This window comes from Rousettus aegyptiacus, unplaced genomic scaffold, assembly GCF_014176215.1.
Source record: "Rousettus aegyptiacus isolate mRouAeg1 unplaced genomic scaffold, mRouAeg1.p scaffold_m13_p_1, whole genome shotgun sequence".
Lineage (NCBI taxonomy): Eukaryota > Metazoa > Chordata > Mammalia > Chiroptera > Pteropodidae > Rousettus > Rousettus aegyptiacus.
In genome coordinates, this window is record NW_023416284.1 from 128798653 (window position 1) to 128823817 (window position 25165).

Sequence of the window (25165 nt, forward strand, 5' to 3'; positions counted from 1 at the left end):
ATGGGAATATAATCCTCAGTAGCTCCAATGGGCCCTTATCAGGGCCCCCCAAATAATTCTACCACAAGGTATGAAGAATGTAGTTTTCCAGAAATCATTAAAAAAAAATCTCTGCACCCAAAGACACCACACATCTTTGCAAGGAGAACAAACAGCTTGCTCTACACCTAGACAATAACCAAAGGAAAAGATCTCCTGTCATATGAGCTTGGCAGCCTGACACTGGCTGCTGGTGGCAGATGGGTTCACAGGATTCATGTAGCAAGTGACAGTCACTTTGGGACAGCCAAGGGAAGGTTCTCCAGGACTATCATCATGGAGAAGACATATAGTGCTATGGGCGATGGGCGATGGGCGATGGGCAAGTCAATTCTCCTTAATCCAGGAAGAGATCTCAATGGGGGAAAATGACTCCTAAAAACAGATAGGTATAACCCAGGTTGCTTATTGATTAGCAGGGCCTATCCCAAAGGGAAGAGAGTTTTTCTCTCGATGTGGTTCTAAATGAATTCCAGCCTGGAGGCTTTTTAAAAATCATTGTTTCCAAATAGTATATCTAACAAATGCAGTCACACGACCAGACAAATAAAAACAAAATAAAATAAAACAAATGATAAATAGGGTTAGAAGTCTACTGAGCCACAATCTAAGCAATTAAATCAGAACTTCCGTCACTGATTTTAGTTCTAACTTCCACATCTCTACCTATGTAACCATTTTAAGAGCTAGATAACTTAAAATTCACTCTTACCTGGTTCAAAAGAAAGCTATTCTTGTCATATGTCTTTGGTTCTTATTTTGCTATTCTCCAGAAAAACATCTTTCCATATTTGTCTTTAAGAGGACTGCTATACATAGAATGGAAGATGAATAGATGTACTTACAATCAGTACCAAGCCCGAGGCAAGAAAAGGAAATGTGAGGTTTATTGTATTTGTATTACCCACTCTTCTGCTTCATCCCTCACATTTCCAGCTCAAAATAGAATCATTTAATGCTTGCTTGAAAATTACTCTCACATTCTCTTATGAAACCACTATCTACGTTAAAAAAAAAAAAAACCATGAGCAAATTAACAAATTGCACAGTGGAGGTTTTATCTCCTTTTTAGTGTAGACCAGTATGGTCCCTAAGCCAGTCATTAACTCTAAGGAATGGTTTAGCAGGCTCCTTTTATTTCTGCGTTTGTTAAACCTTTACCTGTTCCTTGGATGTTTCTGATGAACATTAGAATAATTTGCTATTGTTTCTGTACACATTTGCCAACTATGTATAGGTCACTTAATATGTGCCAGAAGAGGTTAATTAGCCTTTATATATATATATATACTGTATTATTTTTTATAACTGCAGATACAAGGATGTTTCTCGTAGCCTTTGCCCAGGAATTCTATATAGTTTCTCCATTATACTAAAGCATAGAGGAGTAAATTACTAGGAGTGATTCCTGCTCCCCGCTCCACATTCCTGGCAGTCCTCACCAAGCTGTCAACTCTCCGATACTCTGCTGTCAGACCCCAGCTCACACCACTGCTCTACATCTTCTTGATTCCAGACTCAGGCTCTCTCTCCTTTCCTGTTCCAGTTCCTCCTCCTCTCGTAAGCCCTCTCATTTCATCTCTTCCTTTTGGCCTCCTTAAAGTATATGGCTCTGTGTTACTCAGTTGGTGCTGAGGCTCATCACAGGCTTATGACCAGATTGGAAAATGGCTCTGAGCACTGCTCAGATTTGCTTACATTTTGCTGGGACTGTGGATTCTCTTACCACTTCACATAATGCACCAGTGTTTTGTTAAAAGTCAAGCATATTGTCTGCTTGAGGTAAGTATACAGTGTTCAGCGGAACTATGACTGTAAACGGTATAATCAGAGTTAGCAACGCAGGGTTTCAAGGTGTAACTATTAATAAGAAAACATCATGGACTTCCATACCATGGGCTTGCAACAAAGGGAAATGTGTGTATATAAATAGAAGCTTTAGAATCTTTTCTTTAAAATAAGAATTCATCTTACCGAAATAAAGATACTCTGTTTTTACTAACTTTTAAATTTTCTGTTAGCTGAAAGGACCACATCATTGAGTATATCACAGTCCTTGGTATTTTAGAACAAGTTCTCAATGGCCATGACTGACTCTGTATGATGATCCTCATCATCACGTAAAACTTTGGAGGTGAGAATTTCATCCTCTTCATAAACTGGATGGTCATGATTTTTTACACCTCTTCAATGCCATATATGTGAAACCTAGATTTATAAAAATAAGTGTAGAAAAAAAATGTTTAGACTATATCTATCTGTAGTATTGCAAAGTATCTCAGACACATGAGGTGGTCTGGCCACACCACTGCCTGAAGTACCTGATGAAGATGGTCCACGACTTCATTGAATTACTTACTGTTTTAATAGTAAATACTAGTCAATTTATCCTTTTTCTTTTTGCATATTCCAGAGTTGTTGTCAACCTGCTTTCATTGTCATTTTGACTCTGTCCACAGAGTTTGGGAACAGATTTCCCTGGGGATGGAATTCTGTAAATGTGAATGGGAGTGGCAGTGGATAGAGCCACTGTGGCAGCCTGACCCTGCTTGGTCATTTCCTGCTCAAATGAGTTCATTCCTGACTGCCCTCTCCCCTACCTCAAGGAGTCTCCAGCTAATATCTCTTTTTTCATAGCTTGCCAATCAATTAATGTTCTTCCTTATCTCCGTAGCTGTGTAGGAATGACAAGACTGTATAAAACTGCCTGTTATGTTACAATCGGGGCTTAGCCTTTGGATAAGAATCCGCTGAGCCGGTGCCAGCATTAATAAATGCTGCCTCCTGCTTATAGTCTCGGTGTCCCGTTTCTCCATTCCAGAATCCTGCAATGACATGACCCTTGGTTTCGTCAACAAGGAAAAAAATTTTGACCTGGACAAGACTAGTGGTAATGCAGTAAATAGACTAGAAGTTCAATTAGAGTAGATAAAGAAGAAAACAGGAATTAAAAATAGTAAATATCGACTTTATGAGAAATTACAGTATGAATGAAGAACAAAGAAATGAGACCATAGTTGGAAGGGAATATATGAGGGGATTTTTAAAAGATGGGATTTCCTGAAGCATATTTGTATAAAAGCATATTTTTGTAATGAATATCCATAAAAATATTTATTATATCATTTTTCATGAGAAAAAAGAAGAAAAAGAGACAGGAGGAATAAGAGAGTTTAAAACAAATGGTCTAAGGGCCTTTAAATGTGAATTTAAGCCTCCGCTTCTAAAGAAACAGAAAAAAAAAAGTTAAAAACTCTTAAACGTTAAGTCGTTCCCACTCTATCGAAACAAACAAAAAATCTCAGCAAGCCTCCTGCCCTTACACTAACAAGCCAATCTCTCTAGCTTAAAATCTTACTCTCAGATTTAAAACTAGCTATTCATGAGGCATCAATTCAAAAATAGTATTGAATTCCCATAGTTCTAGGCCCTCAAATAATTATAGTAAAACTACTGAAGGCTCCTAAGAATGTTTGAATTTAATTGGAAAAATAAGACTGAGGCACAAAAATTAAATGCCAACAGAGACAAGAATTCCTGGGCTGTCTCCCGAGGTGGTTTTGAGAAGCTGGCGTAACAGTATTTGGAGGGTAACAGCTCTGCTTGCCTGAACATCTGAAAAAGCTCCATGGAGGTGGGAGTGAGATTTGATCTGCATATTGAGGGAGGCTAGAATGTGACTAAGTGGAAACAATTTAAAGATTGGCATATTGGGTAAAGAGACAACCTGAATAAGCATAATACAGGGACAGTGATATATACACTATGTTAGGGAATAATGAATAAGCCAACCAGCCACAGCAGGAAGGGCATTTGTCACTTGATGACAGGTTGAGTTCAATAAGGAAACACTGAAGTGGTTTCTAGAACACAACCATGAACTATTTATTTCATGTAATAGCTGATAGAGTTAGATTTTAAGATAATAAAAGGAAGATTATTGTCCCTGATAGTTCTGGGTATTTAAATTTAACACAAATCTTGCACATTTTATATATTTAAAGGCTACATCGCTAAATGGTTTATTTTTGTTTTCTTGGGAAGAGGCTGACTGGCTAGCTATGCTTCAGCTTCTCCTTATTTGAGATGGTTCCTACAGTTTGTGGCTTTATATCATTTGATTATTAATAGTTTGAAAAATATTTCATCTCTGTCATAGTTCACAATCAATAAGTCATACAAATTTATTTAAATTGTGTCAAATATGGGGAAACTTCTATTAAGGTTTTTGTCATTGGCAGTGGTAGTGGTAGTGTATATATAGATGTATTCTTCATATGTAAACTCTAACACTTAGAAGATTCTCTCATATACTATCTTCTGGTTCCAAACATTTCAAACCTTATTTCTTTTTCACTTATTACATACATCTAGAGCAGGACACTATAGGACATCATGAGATAACATCAAGCCCTGCCTCTTTGTAATTCAGCACGGTGGTGTGCATGCTTCTGGAGCTCTTCTTACACCAGGGCAGCTAACGATAGCTAATCTAGAGTCAGAAATGACTGCAAGCCATTTAAATAGATCTTACTAATACCAAATCAAATCAAATTCCCCTTAACTGAATCTCCAAATGCCCGTAACCACTCCAATATCACTTAATATGAGAGGAAATGCGACAGAGGTAAGTAGAAATGGAAGGCGACAACAGTATTAACTCAGGTTAAAGTGACAACTTTTGCTCATTGTACAAAATCATATGACTATGTGAACACATGCTGAGGCCACTCCTGTGCCTTATAAGGGGCCCCACAAAGAAGGGTCCCTAAAGTTTAAGTTTAATTATCTTCATATTAAATCCATCTCTGAGTATCTGCATTTAAGCAGTAAAATGGGACTGGGGGGTTGGGGGGGCGTGGCGCGGAATTTAACACCATGCGGCTTCTAAGCTTTCTTTATTCAGAGTTTAAGAGTGATTTCCACATGTTTAATATAACATCAGATATTTAAAGAATACAAATTACTATAACACATGGTTTTTGAAAAGATGGTCACTACCTATATACATGTGAAACAACTGAACAGTGATTCCTGATGAATTACTGCTTGCGGTGTCCGTATTATCAAGACATAGAAATGGTAAAAGGGTGGGGTGTCCTAAAGTTAACTAGTAATGATGGGCCCGTCAGGGAAATCATCTGCAAGGAGACAGAATTTGAACCTAATTCTGTGAAACATAAATGCAATCAACCACAGTGGAACTGGATCTGAGGACAGAGCTCTGTCTTAGATAATCAGCCTTTGTAGTGCTGGAAGAAGAAGGAGGTGGGGAATCTATCAAACATGTCAAAATTCATTAAGAATATCTCTCATTGTATTCCAGGAGTTATTGTACCGAACTCTTTTTCAAAAGGACAATGTCTCTATTTAATAGTAGTCTGCTGGCTGGGCCACAGAGATTTGCAATCAACGTCCATTTCAATTACAGAAGTTTTTAGTGTAATAGAGTTCTTTGTATTGACATAAGAATAGCAATGTTGGCATGCACTATAGGCCAGACTATGGAAAAAAGCCCTATTATGTTGAATTGGATGTTGTAATAGTATTTGAAAAATTGGTGATTCTATCTGTAGGACTCATCACACTTGGAAAACTAGCATTCTTCTATAACCCTTTTCATCATTCCACTTTGGAAAACTCTCATCCTTTTTATCACTTGGCTGGTGTCAAGCAGATTGTCAAAATTATTGTTTACAATACTCACATCTTCAGAGTTGTCTATATAGATTTTTTCATAAGAGGATTCTGAAATAATACCAGTGCACAGAGTTAAAATAGAACAACCATCTCCCAAACTTCTAATAATCAGGTGCTAATTTGATCTTCACTTCATTCTCTACATACAATCTCTGATGACTTATTTAAAGAACATAATGAACCACGAAAGAACAATGTGAAAGAATTCATGTTTATCATTAGAATATTTATCCTCGAAAACTGCAAAGTTGTCATGACCTCAGGTATATTTCCTTAGTTATATCTTTAAATATGTTTGTTGTCTGTGACAAAGACCAATATAGTTTATAGAATCCATTCCTTATTTTCTCTTTCTTTTTAGGATTATAAAACTAGAACTAAAGTAAATTTAAAATAATATTTAAAAAGCTAAGAATATATTTAATTCTAGAACTGATTGGGATTCATTAAAGGATGTAAAAAGAAAAGCATGCCAGAGAAGGAAAGTTTAAAAAAGAAAAGAAAGAGAGAGAGAAAAAGAGAGAATGCAAGCAACAATTTATATGTCAATACCTTTCAGAAAGAACTATTAAATTTAAATGTTAGAATTATTGACATTAAATATCTAGTTTGCTCAAATATTGAAAGGTGCAAAAAATAACAGCAATTTATTAACAGGTAAATTCGACCAAAAAGATATTGGCTTTTATGTATATTTGAATTCAACTAAAATATAAATTAATGATAGATCGACTTCAGAAAATTTCTGAACTCTTTTATGTTTTCCTTTTTTTTTAAGAACTAGTATTTATTTAGTCTAAAACAAAATGTAATCAAAATCCTATAGATTAAAACTTGGGCCTAGTCTGTGTTTTTTTTTTTTCTTCTTGTTTTCTTATTCTATATAGTTTACTTCTCCCAAAGTACACAGAGAAGTCTTGTGGAAAGATTTTTAGAATACCTCCCTATCATGTTACTGATAACCACTGATAATCCTGGTCAAAACTTTTAGGATTAGGTTGTACTTAGGGTCTACATACAATTTATCATCCAAATGAAGATTGTTTTGAAATTAAAAGGGAGTATTATTATTAATAATTAGACAAGAGAAACAGATAACCAAGGTTAGTAGTCTCTAATGGTACAGACCTAATCTAGCCGCCTAGCTTTAACTCCTTGATTTGAAATTAGCCGCCCTCTCTTGCCCAGACTACCCCCTAAACCTCTCCTGAAGGTCTGGTCTAAGGGTTTTGAACGTGCCTCTGGGAGCTTCTTGGACACCAAAGTGGAGGAAACCAATCAATACTACAGGCTAGGTTGAGCCAATCAGACTGCTACCTTCCTGAATTTGAACAGAGACCACCAGAAGATGATATATATTGAATATGTGTTGAGTTAGTACTGGATCGGCACCACATATTAGCTAAAATTATAAGAGAAAAACAGAACATAAAAATGAGACTGGAGAAGACGGTGAAAAACAAGAGAGAAAGAAAGATAAGGTACCATGAGCCCCAGAGAAACCTAACTTTGCAATTCAAACCTCTATATGGCTCAGTTGCACTTAAAATGTATTCCTCAATTTAAAAACCAATATATTCTTATCATATGATCCAGCAATTGTGCTCCTTGGTATATACCCAAACAAATTGAACATTTATTTCTACAATTTAGCCCGCACATAGATGTTTATAGCAGCTTTATTCATAATTGCCAAAACTTTGAAGCAACCAAAATATCCTTTAGTAGGTGGATAGATAAACAAACTATGGTACATCCAGACAATGGAATATTATTCAGTGCTAAAAAGAAATAAGCTATCAGGTCATAAAAAGGCATGGAGTAACCTTAAATGCATACTACTGAGTGAAAGAAGCCAATATAAAAAGGCAACAAACTATATAATTCCAACTATATAACATACTGAAAAAGGCAAAGCTATGAAGACAGTAAAAAGATTAGTGATTTTAGGGATTAGAGGGTGAGGAGGGATAAATAGAGCACAGAGGATTTTTAGGCAGTGAAACTATTCTGTATGATACTGTAACAGTAGATACATGTCACTATACATTTGTCAAAACCTGTAGAATGTGTAATAGCAGAGCTGAACCCTAATGTTTACTATAAACTTAGGATAATTATGATGAGTCATATGTAGATTCATTGACTGCAACAAATACACCACCCTGGTGCAGGATGCCCATAGTGGGGGAGGTCGTGCACATGTGGGGGCGGCAGGCACATGGGAAATCTCTGTACTTTGCGTTCGATTTTGCTGTGAACCTAAAACTGCACTACAAAGTAAATTTTATTAATCTAAAAATAAAGTAAAGAAAAACATAGAAAAAATTCTGGAATATACATATTTCTACTAACAGGGATTACCTTTCAATGGTAGACTTATGGATGTCTTAATTTCTTTCCTCTTTTTGCTTGATAATATTTTCCCAAAATAAAATTTTGGATTTGCTTCTCAAATATTGTGAAATTTTTAAAAGTTGCATCCTTAAATAACTTTTATTTATACTTTCTTGTTTAATGGTACTTTATGCCCACCCCAATACCATTTCTGATTGAAAGGAACATAGATAAAGTAGGATAATGCTTATTTTCTTCCTCCAATCAAAACCAATCCCACTCATATTGACAGATAAATAACTCAATTGGACTCTGTATATATTTATACCATATTATAGGCAAAAATCTTTAAAATAAAGAAACGCAAATGTCACCACATAGATTAATTATTTTTCTTAATTGAGGTAAAATACTAGTAATAACTTAAATATTTTGAATTTAGGCCATTGTTGGAGAAAATACTTGATTGTGTCCTTGAGATCAAGATGAAAAGTGTTGGATGATAATGTAATTAGATGACTAAAATAAATGACTAGTGGTTAAGAGCATGGGCTCAGTCTCAGATTGTCAGGTTAGAATCTTAGCTCTATAGCTCGTTAGCAGGTGACAGCTGAGAGGTTACTTTGCTTTAAAGCTTTGCTTTTCTTCAACCGTAAGAATGAAATAATAATCTAATACCATCTTTGTAGAGTTTTTGTATTATATTAAATAACATATGCAATACAGTTATTGAAGCACCTTGAACTTGATAAGCAATTAATTATCATTAGAGTGTAAATTAATGGATTGGTGTCAAACTACTGAAATGTCACAAGAGTTGTGTCCTAGAACTGTTTTCTATGACTTTCTATCATTTTCCCAGTGGATGGATAAAGACAAAGATGGGATGATAATGGCTGCTAAATGTCTTTTGAACACAATTTAGAATATACTTAATTCAATGTCTGGCTAAATAAATATTCAACATTGTTTCAAAATACTCAGGTGATATCTAGAAGTGTAAGGAGAAAATTTGAACAAAGATAATTATAAAATCCCAAATTTTGTTACAAAAAATTCAAGACACAAATGCAGGCTAGAAGAAAATTTTCTTCATTCAAACGAAATTAAGAGATTTTAGTTACTTAACAGTTCCACATGAACCACAGTATAAGTCTAGTTAATCATAACTAATTTGGTAAATTTTAGAGATCAGATGACCATTAAATATTAGAATAGAAGAGGGTGGCCAGACCAATGAGGTAATCTGGCAAGGATATTTTTTATTAAAAACTGTTTGAGGAGATAAAAAAAAAAGTTTGAATTTTAAAAGGAAATACTTGTGATAGCATGCAGGAACTCAATCTGCCACTATGTTGTCTTCTCTGTTATTTCAGAAAGTAAAAGTAAAACCACTGTGTGGAATTCAAAGAAAGCAGGTATCATATCAATATAAGATTCAATTTTAGAAAGAAGAATTTGTATTGTTGGCTGGCGGGTCAGTCTCGACGTGGGAATGGTGAACCAACCCCGTGATGAGCTGTTCAAGGGAGAGTGGGAGGCTTTGTAGAAAAGTATTCTGACTTGAGGTAGAAACTTGGACAAGATGCTAACAGTCCTTATGCTTTTAGGACTCTAAGGTTCTAAGGTAGAGTTATCTGTTAACTTTACTGAACTTGCCTGTTGAGAACAGTTTTTCAAATGTATGATAGATACTAAATGAGATATTTTAAGAGCAGAAGAGACAGTATTAAATTAGCTGAAATTTCAGAAAAGCATGTTTTAAATTAGATGCAGATGAAAATATATTTACCATTTTCTGCTATGCAAAAGAACAAAAAAAGAAGTGTTGTAATTTAAGAAAAAAGATATTAACTATTCCTTTTAACATTAAAGTTCCTTTCCAGTGTTCGTCAAATGGAAGAGATAACTCCTCAGAAGGTGATCTACTACATTAGCAAGTATAATTTTATACTCCCAGGCTTCTCCGACTAAAATGGATAAATTTACTGTGATGCTTTCCTTTGAGTGACAGAGCATTTTGTTTATACTTTTCGCAACTTGTCTTCATTTGTTTACTATTTCCTTTAACAAGCTCCTTACTCTCTTCTCCAACACTACCACAACACCATGTAGCAAAAGTCTTTCTCACACTCGTACTTTAAACACTACCATGGCTTTTCATTGCACTTAAATTCCTTCTCAAGGCCTGCACACAACTGGGCCCCTATGCACCTCTCTGCTGCTGCTCACAGGGATCCTCCTCTTGTTCCCAGGGCTCAAGCCGCACTGACTCGAACCTGTGGGTGCCATTCCAATACCTGAACCCCTCTTCCCCTGGACAACTTATTACGCTTTAGTTTTCAGCTTCAAAGCCACCTTGGAGTGGCCTCTCTTAAAAGAAGCATCAATAACTAGCTCTGCCTCCATCCCTGTCTTGTTATTTTCTTAGCCCCTTGTTTGTTTGTCTGTTTCCTTCATAAATTTATCACATTTGGTAGGTCTTTCACCTACTAGTTCGCATGTGTTTTATCCTTCCTGCTGCAATCTAATCCCTAAATGGAAAAGAACTTCTCCCCTCTTGTTTACCATTGTATCCCTGTACTGAGACAGTGCCTGGCACATATTTTAAGTTTGCTCAGTAATTTTTAGTTTGATAGTTGGAAGAAACATCTATGAAGAATATTGGTACTATAGCTACCAATCCAATGCATTTCCACTGGCTAATCCAGGTCCCTGCCCTCTCTCACCAAGATTATTGTACCCTCCTCCTAATTTCACTACCTTATCTGTCATATCCTCTGCCATGAGTCCATTCTCTAAACTACAGCCAGGGAATTTTTTTTAATGCAAATCAGATAATTGTATCTAATGTTTATTATTATTTAAGGGTCTCCTGTTGCTAATAAGAAAATAATACTAATACAACTTATAATGGAAAACATTTATTGGGCAATTACTGTATGCCATGAACTTGTATTAATTCATTTAGTTCTCATAAAAACTTCTGAGGTATTTATATTATTAGGCCCATTTTATAGATGTAGAAACTGAGGCACAGGAAAGCTTAAGGCCATGATATGGCTCACTAGCACTTCTGTGATCTAGCCCTCATTATTTTGGTCATGAAGTCTATTTTAATTTTACTTTTAAATTAAATTTATTAAGATAACATTGGTTAATAACATTATATAAATTTCAGGTGTACAACATTATAATTTTATATCAGTGTACTTAATTGTGTGCTCACCACCCAAAGTCTAGTTTTTTCTGTTACCATATATTTGATCCCTTTACCCAATTCACCCTCCCCACCAACCCCTTACCCTCTGGTAACTACTGTTCTGTTATCTGTATCTATGAATTTGTTTTTGTTCGTTTTGTTTGTTTGTTTATTTGTTTGTTTGTTTGTGGCTTTTTGCTTTATATCCCACCTAGGAGTGAAATCATATGGTTTTTGCCCTTTTCCATCTGACTTGTTTCACTCTTGGTGGGAATATAAATTGGTCCAACACCATTTTATGCAAATCTCCAGCTCCTATTTAACATGCAAAAAACACTAGATGTTTTAACCAGAAGTACAGTAGGAATGGACTCAATCTCACCTTTCAAACCAGACTAGACTATTCCTTCACCCTCAAAAGCCTCTACACCTCTGCCAATGCCTTTTCCCCACCTTACAATGCTGCTCTGTGATCCTCCTTGTGTAGACATAAATGCTGTCTATCTTTTGGAATCCTGCTGCAAACACTCTTGTATGATTTTGTCCACTAAACACCCATTAATCTCATTAGTGACAGTAGCCATTTGATAAATGTACAGTCTCCTATTAGTTATTTGTTTGACTCCTTGAATTAGTTACCCTTTCATGTGCATTAATTCATCTCTCACATGCACTTCAAGAACAGGAATTACATTTTACTCTTCCTCCTTTTCTTGCATTGTCCCTAGAATGCTGCTTGTAGGTATATCTCACAGGTGCCTAGTAGAGACCCATTGTTTGCTTTGTCAGTTGGTCTTCTTCCCACTTTATGGGATCATTGTCAGGGAGAGTTAGGAAATATCTGGCATTGAGCTCACAAATATTTAGCTCTGGCATGAATTATGGTATTTCTGTCTCACACCTAAAAGAACTAGTATTCTACTAATTATAGAGTATACTTGAGAAAATCTTTTGCATATTTGTTTTTTGCTTGGAATTATCTCCATACAAGTTCTATCATCAGGAAAGGTATAGAAACACAACACTCAGCACAACTTCCAAAAGCTGTGTTTTCCTCATGTTTGACACGTCATCACAGACACCTCTGTTATGCCTCTGATAGAATAGCTTTGCAGTCTGTTTCTATGGTAATTTTAAGTTTATATAACACCAGCTTCTCATAATCTTTATGAATATTTCTTAAATTTGTGAAAATTATATATAATTAAACTTCAAAATGATTCAATTCATTATGTAGAATTTAAGGCAATAATTCTGAAATAAAACTAGGTAACAATATAAAAATACGTTATAATATTGAAGGGAAAGGAGTATGGGTTTGATCTGTGCTGAGATTGTAGCTATAGAACATGTGAGGAAGGTGCTCTTGGTGGCCTTGCCAACAATCATCGTTCTTTCCAACAAGCCCATGGTTTTGTGCAGACATCTACCCTCTTCACAAGATCATGTGTTCAGAGAGGTCTAGCCCTAGGCCATTAGATTAAGCTAGAGGCAAAAGAGAAAACCTTGGCAAGAACGATGGGCATCAGTGTGAGAATCAAAGCAATTAAGTCTAGGCAGCAGGTAGGATCAAACAACACATTGAACGAACATATTTTCCCCACTTAATATTTCAGGATTTATTTTAATAGCAAAAAACAGTCCCCGAGAGTGGATGTAAGAGTAAGTACCTGAATAAAATGAAATTAAAGGGCTGGAAAGAAGGATAGTGATAAATTCCAGTGAATAGGCCACCAAGAATAAAAGTGAGATGACAAAAATGTACATGAACTTAAAGCAAATGGAATTTTTTACTTTCTAGGATATTTATATCAAGTTTTTATATTTCCTCAGAAGTTTTCCCTCCTACTTTTGGGTCAATAAATGTAACTGGTTATGTAGAATAAGAGCATCCCCTTTCCTGGAGAAATAAAAACAACATATTAATTGCCGATTGTTCTTTTGATGTTATTCCTGCAGGTCAGCATCCCGTGTCTGTCATGTCATTTTGCCTCCAAGAAGCACAAGGGGCAAAGGGTTGGGACTGACCAAGAATTGGACAGAGGTCTTCATTCGTGATCAGGAAGCTATGTTTTAAATTCCAGCCTTTGTTGAAGGTCAGGAGAATTAGGGTTTCTGAGAGAGGCAATCACATCCTCTAGGTTCTGGACAAAACAGAAGTGAAAAGAGTATCAGATGGGCATCAAAAATTATATTTTGGGGGTAAAATGATGAGCATGGCTTTGACCTGCAGCCTAAACTTCTCTGTTTCCCCAAATAAATCTAATTGGTCTAAGGCTGAGCCACTAAGAAAAGGGAGCCCTCCTTACATGGACACGGCCTGGGCTGGCTCCTTCACAGAGCAGGGACTGAGGCCTACCCTAGGAAAGGAGTGGATAGAGAGGACATGAAGGGGGACAGAGGCTACTCCCCTGTATTGAGGAAAGAGAAAAAATGATCCCTCCCTTACATCTTCTAACCATTGTTCTCTTGAGTCATCTGGCTCTCCAACCCAGCTGTGACTAGTCCGGAGTATGGCGGACTCTTAGCAGGAGGAGAAGAGCGGTTTATCGGAGCTGTCCTGCTGCTTCTTTCCCGTGGCCGCTCCTTGTCTCTTCTTCTTGGAATGATGGTGGCAGTTCCTGTCTCTGTCCCTAGAGAGCTCTAAAATAGGTTGGGACTATTAAATTAACTCCATAAAAATTTACCCTCCATTCTATTCCCCGCCTCAAATTATACCCAGCCATACTGCCTAAATAGCACAATGGAGGTTTTAATAATCTAAATAACAAGGGGGAAAAAATCAGCAGTGTAAAATATCCTCAAATTTAGACAATATAAACCCTACCAAGACAAAAATTTAAGTCAAAAGTGCCCTGGCATTTGAGGGGATGGAGATGGACTCTCGCCAGTAGGAAACTAAGAGAAAGACTATAGCTGGAACCACCTCCCCACCCCTGCCCAACACTGAGGAGCTAGAGAGCTTCTAGGGAGTGCGCTTTCTCCATAGAAAAAAAAAGAATGATGAAGAAAGTATGTCCGAGATTTCTTATGGCCAAAGGGACCTATGGTAGGAAGTCAGCCTTCACTTATTTCAAAAGGTGCCTCCTACCTCCCGAAAGGGTAAAGGGGCCCAACAGAGATCATTTGTTTGAGATGGTCTGTAAGAAAGTTTGAGCAGGGGAAAGTTTAAACAAATATACAAAAAATAAGCACTGACTACAGCAATGTCACTACAATCAAAGGTCCCTAGGAAATAATCACACACACACACACACACACACACACACACACACACACACAGGTGTACACACACATTTGAAGGGCCTAGGGTAAGAATACAATTGGAAACTTATCTACAGTTACCTAAACATTTAAAAGTGTAAATGAAGCTAATAAATTGTTGACTAAAATATGTTTCATCTCCTTACTTTAAAAATATAACTTCAGAATGATCTGGAAGACTAGGTTCAAATTTACAATTTTTAGACTCTTCTGAGTTCCACAACAGAACAGAGCAGCATGGCGGATTGAAGGGACTGCCGGTTCCCAGTCGCCAGACTAAATCCCTTATTGTGATTCCTCTCTCCAGCATCAGGAGAGCTGTGCGCATGCTTGTGAACATCCAAACCCAAACCACCAAGCTCTGCCTACTTACCACTCCCAGCAAAAAGTCACCCTTGCTCATCCCCTTGGCTTAGTAACGCATGTGAACATGGCCTGCTCTTAGAAGAAAGACCTGGAGAAGAGGCCTGAGCAAGGAATGAAAAGCAAGATCAGGGCCACTTGAAAAAGGAATCTCAGGGTCCCAGGTACTGAGAACGGGTCTGGAAGGGTGGGCTTCTAGTCCCCTTGGGTTTATGGAGTCTTCACTCTGTGGGGAGGTACAAAGCTGGAGGAGGGCACACTACAGAGTTGAGGCCAGGAAAGAAGCCCTTCGTGCCTGGGTTTAAAGGTGATCCCATGTACCTACTCTGGACACACACACACACACCACTGGAGAGAGAGCTGGCCAAAATGCCGCCACCACATCCAAAAGGAACCATGGCAACATAAAACTTTATAACTTCACCTAAAATGTATAGGCCGTGCCTTTTGTTAATTCCCTCTCCCACCTGGCTCAAGCGCACAGAGGACAGAAACTCAGATAAGATTAAGGAAGGGAAACAGTGGTCCTGAGAAAGAAGCTGATCACATGACCTTCCCATTATAAGCCCCCAGCCTAAATCAGGCCCAAACTAGGGGAGAAGAGAAGATATAAATCAAATGAGGTTTGGACATTTTAATTACTTAAATGAGCTTGATCCTTGTTTCATTCTCAAAAATTCTAGGACCTGCCTCAGGATTTTTTCTTTTTTTTTTTTTTATCCAGGAGTGCAGAAGAACAAAATCACAGACTAAGTTTAAATTGAATAATAAGAAAGAAACAAAAATTGGCTTTGGCATCTCAGTTTTCTGCACACAGCTAATTCAGTACACCAGTTACATAGATGTTGCCCAAAGAGAGAATGATGTGGAGGGAGTAGAGAGGTCAATAAAGGTAGAAACCTTGGTTCTGATTGTCATCCAAGGATGAAGCTAAGCTATGACACAACTGCACAACTGCTCAGTATTAAAAATGCTATGTAATAAAAGATCTAGAACACTTGCTCAGAGCTGAATCACTGCCTTACACATGATTATATAAACATAACTGCATTGGTGCGACACACTTTGCCTGCTGTGAACATAACCCAGAAGGGTCCTCCCTAAAGTGTCCTCAGAGAGATCCCATGTTTAGGACAAGGAGCAGAAAGCAGACTTCATGAGAAACTCCAGATATGTCTTAACATTATTTTTTTTTCTGTCAAAAAATCCACAGTCAACTGAAATCTTTGTAATTGTGTTTTTATCTCATATTTTTAGCACAGCAAGCAGATTCCAAATTGATCTTGCAATGTGACTTAATAAGTGGCAGAAATTTTTATGTACAGCATTTTGTATATATCAATGTAGGAATCTTTGATGTAGGATTTTAAATCTTTGCATAATATTAACAATCCACATATCTGATTGCCAAGTTACTGCTACTTGGCATTTTCTAGTAAACGCCATGCAAATTCATGTAAATCTCTTCTATTTGAATATCATCCCTCACTGTATCAAGCAAAAGTGTCCAAAAATGGCCTAATAAGATTCTTTATTGTTTGTAGGTCTTTTGCCTGTAACTATTGGCCTTAATGGCACAGGATGGTGTCTTTCTGCTAAAGTTACCTGCAGAACACAATTTACACTGTTTGACTATTGCATGTTACTATATAAAATGAGAAGCCTGCACTGCCAGGTTCAGCTTTACAAATATTTACCTGAAGACTCTGTGTCTTTTTCAGTCATGGGAATTACTCCTATATCCATGCCCAGGATACCAGGATTTGTTTGTTTGTTTGTTTGTTTGTTTCAGCAGAGTATGCAATATACTCTGTGTTAATTTTCTGTTTTACCAAATCATATTTCTCAACTTTTGCCTTGCTAATCAACAACTGAAAGATACTAGAGATAGAATGACTACAGACTATATTTTAGTCAAGACCGTCACATTAATTAATACTTTCAACTCATGTGCTATCTAAATCTGACTAATAAATTCCAAACAGAACTAGAAGTCTCAATACTGAATGAGCTATAAAACTATCTCAAAACATTTATGAGTCTATTTAGAAATAAATGGTTAGACTAGAGATTCAACTTGGGTTAATAATCAATGTACGCATACTGACCTTAATATTTGTCATATGGATGGTAATTTGCTATGTCACCAGACAGCCCTGATTTAGCATCACATACAGGTATTTGAAGAGAGTGTTGTGAGGACTAGAACTCCGGGGTGGTGCATGTTCTCATTCTTGTTCTGTTACTATAATAATATTAAGTCTAAAATATGTTTTAGACTACTCTAGTTCCTTCCTTAAACTTTAAACCAACTTAATTCCTACAAAGTATTCTAAGCACAAACATCATTTTCTTATTCTTTTTCTGCCTTCATATTCATAACTTCATTGAGTTTATTATCCACTATGACAAGAATATGGTCTTTATAATAAAAAACAGCCATTTACTACCACCACTACCACCACCACTTCACCTTGCTCCTCTTTAACTGTTTATTGTCAAAATCCACCAGGCTTCTATGGTTTGGATGGACTTATAGCCTTGGTTCTTAAAATCCAAAACAATGATCAAGATATATATAATCAATACTTCAGAGCTAACTTAAGATCATGTGGTGCATGATAAATACAGATGTCTGTGCACAAACTGCATATTTATAATAGATCAGTCCCTCCAGGTTTTTCCTTGCCCCTAGATTCATTTCAAAGTATCATAAAGAGGAACAGAACTGAGAGTAGTTCGTGCAAATTTAGCTGCCTTTGCAGTTACCTTCCAGCCCTCTGCCTGTGTTGTAAAATGTAGTAAAAATAACAAAATCATTTCACTATCTAGTTAGGGGATTAAAATCCAGAAGATGAAGATTGTGCCTAAGACATTAAAGGTGTTAAGTGAAAATTAAGATAAGAGACTATGAACTCAACTCAGAGATGAATGAAGTCGTGCAAAGTAGGAGCAGGACAGGTGAGAGACTCCTGAGCCAGGAGGTGAGAACGAAGACAAGAGAATCTCAGCTGTCAGCTACCAAAGCAAGTCATCAGTTTAAAGAGTTGAATGCAAGGTTAAGAAAAGCAAATCGAGTTTCTGGGACTAAGGCCTTTAAATGTCTGGACTTCAGGAGCTCAGAGAGAGTCAGGCAACAGCTGTATTATCTGATAGAAGGAGTAAGCTGGATCCAGAAGCAAGGAGAGAGCCTCCTCCCCACCTTTTACACTTTTTCTACAGACTGTTGATTAGAAAAGAGCTGAGAGATGGATGCAGCAACTGCAGTTAAAAGGAACACAGGGTTCTATGGCTTTAGGTATGTCCACATTAGAGCTACTTGAGGGAGAGAGCTGAAATTACAGGGGGCAATCTGATGTATCATTTATCACAATGACTGTAACGGAAAATCCAGTATAACAAGACTGGACCATTAAGTTGGTTGTTTAACTGAGAAAGATAGTTAAACCAAAAGATCATAAAAAAATGGTACATGACACATATCATACATAATTTATTTTAACTAAAAACATATAAGAACACATTAATTCACCGAGATTTAGTTTAAAACCAAACTTTTCATTAGCATATAGAGTCACTGATTAGAATTCTGCATTATCTTTTTATAACTGACAACAAATTATCTATAATGCTCCATTTTAATGTCTTTTAAGTGAACCAAGAATTTAAAGACACTTCTACACTTTTATAACTCCCCTCCTCCAACTTTTATAATTGTTTTGCTCACACTTAATTTTACAGGAATAATATTTTAGCAACTTAATTTTGGGGCAGGTTTTTTTCCAACTTGCTTTATAAAAAAACATTCAACAATTTTCTTCTTTTCTTCATTCTTGGCACTGAGAATGTAATATCTAATTAAATTATGAAAGTGTAATAAAAAGTAAAACTAGTAAAAGTATGTGTGAGATCAAGCACAATTTACTTTTAAAGGTGAGTGTACAACTCAATGAAGAGTATAATTAATCTGGCAAGTTAGTTTTATGACAGTTAAAAGACAATTTTATAATATAATTTCTAAGTTAAAAATATGTTTTTGTCTGTTACATTTGACAATGATAGCTTCTTGAAAACACAGAAAGATATAAATTGTTTCTAAATAAAAATGGAGGATTGGGTTATTCCTGGGAAAATATTTCTAGTATTTGCTGGACTGTATGACCCAATATTGACAAATGCCAAGAATAGGTTTAGATTGATAGAAAGACCATGCACAGACATCACAAACAACTTTTACTTACCTGAAGGATAGAGAAGAAAGTCAGTAAGGATATGCCTTAGAGATACCAGCAACATTTTCCTGGCCAGATGGAGCTATAATTCTAAAAACAAACAAAAAAAACAAGCAAAAATCAATTTTTACCACCTGAGCATGTAGTGAGACTCAATTACCCTTCTTCAAATGGAGCTTAATTGTAAATCTTATATACATATTTATCTATGTGTGGCCAAGTGTGGCTAGTGCAGTTCTGCTAACTGACTTGTCTAAATACGTGCTGGGAACTACCTCATCTCAGCCAGGTACAATTTATCACAACAGAATATTACAATGGAGTAAGGTATAGAATAGTCTATGGAAGCATAAACACACCCCTTTCCTCTGTAGGTTAACACATCCTAGATTAGTACTTCGTAAACATAAAGCTGCTAAAAATAGAACAAAGATCAGTTAGACAGCTGTCTCTGAAGATCATTCTAATTGATTCTTACATCAGTTAAAGTGTTATTGTGCATAAATGCTAATTGAAAAAAACGTTCCATAGTCAAAACATCTGGAAAACACTTTGTTAAACAAAGTTAAACAGATTTTTTTTTATAGCAAGGCTTTGATATTAGTTATTAGTCAGAAAGAGGTTATAGCTCGCAATGTCTCCTGAACTAATTTGAATTCAAGTTCTTTCCCTGCATTTATGCATTTTCCAACATCAGGATTCTATAGAGTATCATTTGGGAAATGCCGCTATATTTCATGGCCGTGTCTGTGTTGGCTCCTAACTCTGTGGGAAGAACTTCTTCAACTTATTTGTGACTTTTACATTTCATCTTCAAGTGGGACTTTTAGACCTTTGTCCAAAGACCTGCACTATTTGAGAACCAAAGAGAATTTTAAAAGAGAGTCAAATATTATCTCTTTGGTTGTTTATAAAGTAGTTAGAAATTTATACATGTAAAGCTGTTAAAATGTAATACATGGTAATAGTAGTAGTCATAATAACAACCTATGTATTATTGGATACTTGCTGCACCTCATATGCTGTCCAAGCTTCCTTAAGAGAGGAGAGGAGGCATCTGAAAAATGCAAAGGAAAGGGCTTGCAGAAATGACCGACTCAGTCCATTCCTGACTGCCCTCTCCCCCACCTCAAGGACTCTACAGCTCACATCTGTTGATTCACAGCTTGCTATCCAACTAATGTTCTTCCTTATCTCTGTAGCTGTGTAGGAATAACAAGACTGTAAAACTTGTTGTTATGTTACAATTGGGGCTCAGCCTTTGGATAGGAATCCACTGAGCGGGTGCTAGCATCAGTAAGTGCTACTCTGTGCTTATAGCCTCAGTGTCCCGTCTCTCTGTTAGATAATCCCATAATAGTACTGATAACCCCAAGGTCGTAGATTCTACAGGGCAAACAACCTGTAAATAGATAAGACCAGTAGACTGGAATTCCTTCCCTGTAGCCCCCCACCTAAAGCTCCTCCTCCCCATCCTGAGTCATGAAGCACATGTGAAACCTCAGACAAAGGAATCGCATGCCCCTTGCATAGACACTGCAAGGGAATATAACCTGTAAGGAATCTAACCAAAGGGAGCTTGTGCTTTGGGGCTGTTGAAATCCCCATGCTCTCCACCGGCAATAAATTCTTCTTCTAACAAAGTTCTCTGAGCTTTCAATTTCCTCTGTTGAGTGTCGCTTCCTGCAACACATTATATATGTGATATCATATGAGTCTCTAACTACTAGTAGATACTGTGATTCCCATTTCATTATGGGGAAATTGAGATTCAGAGACATAAAATCTTTTGCCCAAAGTCATACGACTAGTAAGTGGCAGAGATGGTAGTAAAATCTAGATCTTTTGACTCTTAAACACACTTTTTCTTATTATCTCACTTCTATGCCTCTGTGGGCACAAATATTAGTTCTGTAATAGTTAAGGAAGAGAGAACTGATTAGAGACAGAGCATCCAAGAGAAGCTCATGAGTGATCGAGACTGGGGCTAACAGTGAAAGACACGCAGACTTTAGGGCAATAAAGGAAAAAGAAAGGCCATTCCAAGTAAAGGGAAGAATATAAATAAACATGAATTTTGGACTGAAAACAGTTGAGATGCATCAGTAAATTATCTAAAAATAATATTCTTTGTAACTGCCAATAATCAGGTCAAAATGTATTGCAATGTACTGGCAGCTACATGGACTAGTCAAAAACATGACTGCGGAGTTTAGGAAAGTCTATGATGCTAACAAATCCTTGCCCTGGGGGAGGTAGATGGACTCCAAAGAATAACCAGCTGCTCTAGACAGGCTCATTTCTGATTGGCCAGCCTTCCTCGATGCCCCTGGGAAAGGCTCTATGTTCAGGGAAACATGATGAGACAGTCTAGAGCAACCTGCTCTCTCTATGAAGCTGGGGAAGATTGTGGGGAGAGTGGCAGGCTGATTCCCCTGCAGGTAGGGAAAAGTGTTTTAAGCATTTGAATTTCTTCTTTTCTTCTCATCCTCCCTCTCTTTCCTGAAGAGCCATCACAAAACAAAAAAAGCAGTAAATGGTTTTTGTAATATTATCTTCCTCCACTGGGTAAAATCATTTTGAAGAAGACGATTATGGCTAGGAATTCACTAAACATTCAAACGAAAGTGTTTATACAACCTTGATCATTAAGTCCTTGGCTAGTGTGCCCTATTCAGAGGCATTAGGTGGTAAAAACAAAATATATGGACCGGCCTACAAGGGTTTCCCAAACATCTTATGATGAGAATTGCCTGGGGTAGTATCTTTCCCAGGTCATCCCCTAGAGCATTCTAATTCAGTAGTTATAGTAATATGCTTAGAATTATATATTTAATAGGCTCCTAGAGTGGTTCTAATCATCAAAGAAGTTTAGGAACCATTGTTTTCATCTTGATTCCTACAAGTGTGGCCCAGCAACCCTCAGCAGAAGTGTCATGGGGAGCTGATTAAAAATGAAGACGCGCAGGTTCCACCCCACACCTAATAAGTCATAGTCTTTATGTTAATAAGATGTTCAGATGATTCTTAAGCACTATGTTTTCCAACTTTAATGCACAACTTTAATCCCAGGATCACCTGGGATCCTGGTAAAACGTAGATCCTGATTCAGTAGATCTATGTCTGAAGTACACTCAAGATTCAGTATCTCCAATAGATAAGGTCAGAGATGACTCAGGTTGCTGGTCTGTGAACCACAATTTTAGAAGCAAAGGTCTAAACTAAGGATCAGTGGGAGGATTAATAGTATTAAATAAATAACAAATGATGGCTAAAATGCATGTCGATTAACAAGAAACTGGTCTCAAGGTTAAATGTGCCATATTAGCCACATCGGAGTTTTAGAGAGTATTAGCAGCTTTTGGTAACTCGAGTCCTGCCCACGTCCACCACCATCACTTCTCTCTCATAAATGAATGGCTACCCCTCCTACTTTAGTTCTCCTTCTGGTAACAAAGCTTCTGACCATGAAGTATATCACTGGAAAGGGTCCTCTTTGTTCAAAGAGGTAGTCTATATTGCATAACTTGTCCAAAGCATTTTTCGACTATTGCCAATTTGGTTACTAAAAATTGGTGTAGTTACTCCCAAATCAGTTACTACATCAGTTTCTGAACTTCCATATTATTCAGCTTCTTTGTTAAGGATATATTTGTTCTGAAAAATCTTCATAATTAAGTATCTACTTGAGATAGAATCAGACACCAAAAACACTTATCCTTTTGTAACCTATCTTACAGTGTCAGTGAGTTTTTAACAAATGGCCATAAAGCTTTTATTATAAAAGGAAGTTTTATCTGTATAAAATGATTTAATACAGTTATCAGATCATAAGAACTGAATTATTTGTGTCCTAAAATCTACATTTTAGTACAAAGTGATTCACTCTAAAGACTAGATACCATTTTAGCCTGGAATTAGTAATCCAAATTTAATTAAAAAATAAGTTACTCAAAATAAAATCACAGTTGTTATGGACACATGAAAAACAGAAATAATCACATAGTACTTTCCACTGTACATACTTGGAGTTTGAAGAAAGTAAGGATGTATAGGTTGCAAATGAAAAACTTTCCACATAAATAAAAAGATATCGAAGTATATACAAATATAATACCTACTAGGTAAGAATATGAGCACAGTAAAGAATTGCAGACTCCTGGCATTTCATTTTTTTTATGAACATTATCATAATATCTCTGACACTTCTACTCAGATCAAATTTTTTTAGAAAAAATAACACATCTGTGAATCTTTACAACAGATGTGCATTACTTAGCATAAAATTTGCTGAATATAATCTAAAGACTTAGGGGTGAAATTTCAGTAAGAAGCAATTGAATCAGATGTAATATCACAACTCTTTTATTAAATTTGTAGCAATTAAACACCTGGTAATCCTCTAACTCTATTGTTACTGTTTTTAAATGATTCAGTTATAAAATGGTAGGTGAGCCTTATGCTTATCTCCCACAATGCCTTGCACATAGTAGACACACATTAAATATTGTGAAATTGAATCAAAGTGTGCTTATAACTCAGTGGAGTTCCTGCTGGGGTCTCTGGGAGATGAATGCTTTCTCTCATGCTTTTATGTTCTGGTCTTACCCTCATGAGCAGATATGTATTAAAATTTTTTGTAAGTTCAGAAAAGACATCTGAAATGGTGAAGCAATTCTATCCTGCTTCTGTGTTTTGGAGCTAAAAGGTAATTAGGCTTTACTCTCTTACGCACAAAAGTGAAACACAAACCTTTCTTGATATCGGAATTTTCCAAGATACGCTCAGTTATACAAGTTCTCTTCTGAAGTGTTCTCACTAAGCCTGCATAAAGTAAATTGCCTGTTTTTTCAGCACTAAGGAATGAATAGCCAGTTTGTTTTTCTTATTTAAAGTTTTACAGACTATTTTTTTTTTTCTATTTCAAATGTTCAGTGATATCAGAAACACTGGGGTTTTTTTTGTTAAGAGAATGTTGAGATGAGGTGATTAGAGCTTCAGTTACATATCTGGAATAGCAAATGTAAATGAGAATTTGCAAAAAGATTCCTCAACCTAGAAAGAAATTTTCTTATTCAAATGCCCTGCAAAATGGGATCTGTCTTTAGCAGGTATAAATTAGAAACAATCTGGAAAGCTTTTTCTGGACTGGCGCTGATCAAAATGGAAATTTCACACAACAAAATTGACTATAAAGGAAACTGTAAGAGTATAAGAAGATAAATGGAATACAAGTAAGACTAGGTTTCAGAGTTTTCTATCGAATGTTTCTCTTTACTGGTTTTGGTAGAGTAGTCCTCCTCATGCTGTAGAAAATTCCCTAGCTGCAACTGCAGAAGAGAAAGCCTTCAGAGATTATCTGTCCAAGCAAAGGAGATGCCATGAAGTGAGCCGGATTGGTGGCCCCCACCTAAGCCAAAAATCAATTTCCACCATGAAAATAGCCAAAACCTGCCTCGGAGTTTCCAGGCCCCGAAGCTTGGTGGTTACTAAGGCCAAGTATCCACAGCGGACCCAACTCCCTTATCTCCTGCTGTTTGTGAATCTGCCACCCCACCACCACCCATATCCTCCATTTGGTTGGGACATAAGTGAAAAGAGTTGAGGTGGAACAGACAAGAATCAGAATAAAACATTTATTTAACATTTTACACTTGAAACCTAGATTCGTTGTTTTTTTTCATTGGGATTTGCTTGCAACATATTTCAAAGATATAATGTCTCTTAAAATCTAAATAGAATTTCACTGAAATAGAACACCAGAAAAATTCAAGTAACTAAAATCCTTTCATATCATTATTACAATATAATTTTTTCAGAGAGCTTTGGATAATAAAATGCCACTTGATACAGCAGTTCTAAAGACTGGAGAGACATAGTTGCAAGGTTGTGAACAGCATCATTTTCAGAACAGTGGCATTCATAATAACTCCCATTAGGGAGAATAAATGGCACATGGTTGTAGTCATCACATTGTACAAAAAAAGAAAACCTGTTATGTTTGGCTCATATACAGGCAGCAATACTA